Raw genomic sequence first — 3,732 nt, 5'->3', positions numbered from 1 at the left:
CCAGTTGTTTTTTGTTGTTGTTGTTTTTTATTGGGGAACAGTGTGTTTTTCCAGGACCTATCAGCTCCAGGTCGAGTAGTTGTTTCATTCTAGTTGTGGAGGGCGCAACTCAGTGACCCATGTGGGGATCGAACCTGCAACCTTGGTGTTATGAGCACTGTGCTCTAACCAGTTGAGCTAATGGGCTGCCCAAAAGGGCCAGTTTTAACGCCTTTAAAAAAAAATTTTTTTTTAACACCTCTTTGAGCTTCAGGTTTTGTAAGTAAAAAAGAAGAGAGGTTGGACTGGGTGATCTCCAAGAACTCTTTTTGCTCTAACTTCCCATGCTTCTGATATAAATGAAACACCCGCTTATCATGCTCTCATTTTAGCCTCTTATTTCCACACTGAGTGAGGTATTCATGATGTGTGAACCAGGGATATAATTAGTTTCTAGCTTCTAGGTACTGAGGAGAACCAGGGAGAAACAAAAAGAAAAGGTGTGATTTACTATTTATTACAACGGCCCTTTGGGACCACAGAAAATATGAAAACAAAACATGATGAAGTATAATTTCTTAAATAAATTTTTGTATCTATTAGACTTTGAAAACTGAAGTAATCCATCTTATTTAGTCAATACGCTTTTAGGTTGCCTTAAACTATTGGGGAATGGCCAAAGTCATTATGTATAACATGTCTAAGCAGTGTCCATCTTTTCCTGCTCATGCTGGCATTAGACATTAGCTTGAATTTGCCTATTTAGATGCTCTGAATTCCCTAATTACCATACTAACCTGCAGAAAGCATGTGCTTATTTGAGGAGACTAAGCATGGAATAAAAACGACAACCTGACTGAATAGAGCAGAGAAAGCACAAGTGTAAAACACAGGCCAGGGGACCCAGGGCAAAATGGGCTGAGTCCTAGGGCATCTGACTCTTCATCTCTATTCACACAATGTCATATATTTGTGAAGTGAATTTATAATTGGATACTTAACTTTTCCTAATGCTAAGATGTATTCAAATTTTTCTTATGTTAGAGAAATAAGAACAATTAGGGTTTTTAATTTTTTGTATTTTGCTTTGAGGTCAGTGAAAATAATTTTAAAAGAAAAGCTTACTCTTATCTTTTTCTACTCTCCCCACTGTTCCAGTCTAAGGCTCTTCCCTCTCATAACCTGTGAATAACTACATCCATTAGTATTACATGCTTAGAAAGAGAAAAGTTTCCCTTCTTTCGTATTTTAATCTAATGTGGCTTTTCAGCCTCATGATTCTTGCAAAACCATAGTGATGGAGCATTGATTCATTGAACATATTTATTGAACGCTTACTATGTGCCAGGTGCTGTACAAAGCACAATAGGATTATAGGGTTAAAGAAGACATACATGGTTTCCATGCTTATGGAACTTTCAGTCTAGCAGAAAATACAAATTTGACTGAAAGCACGAGGTATGACAATGGGTAAAGAATTGTCCTTCTCAAAGAACACTACTTTTAGACCAGACTCATTATAATCTGTGATTGTTGATTTAAAGGGAATTTTTTAAAAAAATCTAACTTTATTGTCTTGATTGTCTTTGGTGAAACAAACAGAAAAAAACCCTCATGACTGAACTGATCTGCCCTCTTTCTCTATCATCGCATGAATACAAACTTGAAGTAAAGCAGTTTCCATATCACTTATTTATTCTACTCATTGAAAGTAGATTATTAATTGATACTTTAGTCTATTCAGCTTTGTAGTCATCTTTTGGGGTTTTTTTCAGCTTATTATGGTTTTCTTAACATTGTTCTATGTAGTTTGGGCCTAGTGAAAGGGAGGAATAAGCTAAAAAGACCTCTTTGAAGAAAAACTGAGATCACTGGGCTAGGGCTTTGTTAACACCAAATGAACTTTCTCAGTGCTTCTTCTATACTCAAGGTAGGCTCAGCATGGGCCTGCCCATATAATATCATTTGAGGGGATGGGGGATAAAAAGTAAGCCTCTACCTACCTTCATCCAAGGCTTTTTTGTTTCTTTTTTTGCTTTTCTATTTATTTACTTTATTTTTAAAATTTTTTATTGGGGAATTGGGGGATGGGAACAGCACTGGGGAATTGGGGGAAGGGGAACAGAAAAGTTGCTGTCCTTTTGTTCTCCAGTCTAGTTGTGGAGGACGTTGCTTCACNCCAACTCCCCAATTATTTTACAAGAACTTATTAGGAAACTAAAAACTGCTTTTTAAAACTCAAAGAGTGTATTTTCCTGTGGAGATTATCTCTTCCTTTTATGTGTTCTACTTTCTCTCATAGGCTCCAACAGGCAAAGCTTAGAGCAAAAACAATCAGTTATGGAGACTTCAATACTCAGGTATTCAAAGAGTTTAAATTTTAATCCATCCACCAGCAGCAAAAAGCAAGGAAGTTATGACTTTTATAGGGTAGCTTTCCCTGATTGGGATAATCTCTCTAGCATGTATGAAATTATGAGCATATAATATTTTACATTTGTTTTAATCATACACCCAGAAGCAGTAGCCACAAAATAAAAAGCCGTTTTAGAAAGCCTCTCTTTTTCTTTCGTTGCCAATTTATTCAAACCACAAGCAGCAAATTCAACACTTTCAGGATTAATTGAGTCCCCAGCTGGATATCTGAGGGGCTGCTGCACCAGTGGAGAGTATTCTTTCCTACTTCCCCACCCCCCACCCCTTTTTTTCTGAGTTATCTAAAGTTGGCTCTAGCCTTGGAACTGACTTAATCTTTTCTCCTCCTACCTGGAGGAGTAAGCAATACAAAGATTCAACATTTTGGTTTACCCAAAACATTTTTGGGGAATGTTTATGCCTACCTGGATGAGAGAATAAAACCCACAGAAATCACCCAGACTGCACTTTTTAATCCCTTCGCTTTAGCTACTATGGCCAAAAGCAGGTAATGGATCCAATGAGCCAATTCTCCTGGGGTTGGATCTCATTTTCAAATTCCTTAGGTACCTTTACGTCTCCCAACAGACATCATCTCAGATGCTGTTTCATACCACGGATGGCTATGTAGTCACTGGGCATTGAAGTTCATCATTGTGTCCTCTCATCTTTCCTTTTCCCAAACATTGCTTTACCCATATTTCAGTGAGTCAGGGTTGTTCTAGCAAGTCCTACTTCTGATACCAACTGTCACCCCTAGTTTGGAAATTTGCTAGAAGAATTTACAAGACAGCATATAGATGTACTTATGGATAAGATTCATTGTACTGAAAGGATATAATGCAAAATCAGAAAAGAGGAAAGTATATTGGGTGAAGTCTAGAAGAAATCAGGAACAAGCTTTCAAAAGTCCTTTTCCAGTGGGCTCCCATAGGATGAGCTTAATTCCTCCAGCAATGAGTTGTGGTAACACATGTGCAATGTTGTCCACATGCTTATTAGAGATTTAGTGCCCAGGGTTTTTACTGGGTTCAGGTCATGTAAGCACTCTACTTTACACTGAATGTTTATAGTCCTCCAAAAATTCATGTATTGAAGCCTAATCCACAATGTGATGGTATTAGGAGGTGGGGCCATTAGAAGGTAAATAGATCATGAGGGTGGATCCCTCATGAATATGATTAGTGCTGGTGATAGTTCATTTTATATGTCAATTTGACCCTCTACAAGTGCCCAGGTTAACCATTACTTCTGGGTGTATCTGTAAGAGTGTTTCTATGTGAGATTAGCATTTGAATAAGTGGATTCGATAAAGTGATTGCTCTTCCAAAAGTGCAT

This window comes from Hipposideros armiger, unplaced genomic scaffold, assembly GCF_001890085.2.
Source record: "Hipposideros armiger isolate ML-2016 unplaced genomic scaffold, ASM189008v1 scaffold_125, whole genome shotgun sequence".
Taxonomy (NCBI): Eukaryota; Metazoa; Chordata; class Mammalia; order Chiroptera; family Hipposideridae; genus Hipposideros; species Hipposideros armiger.
The sequence above is the reverse complement of the archived record's forward strand: the minus strand, read 5'-3'. Positions refer to the sequence as shown.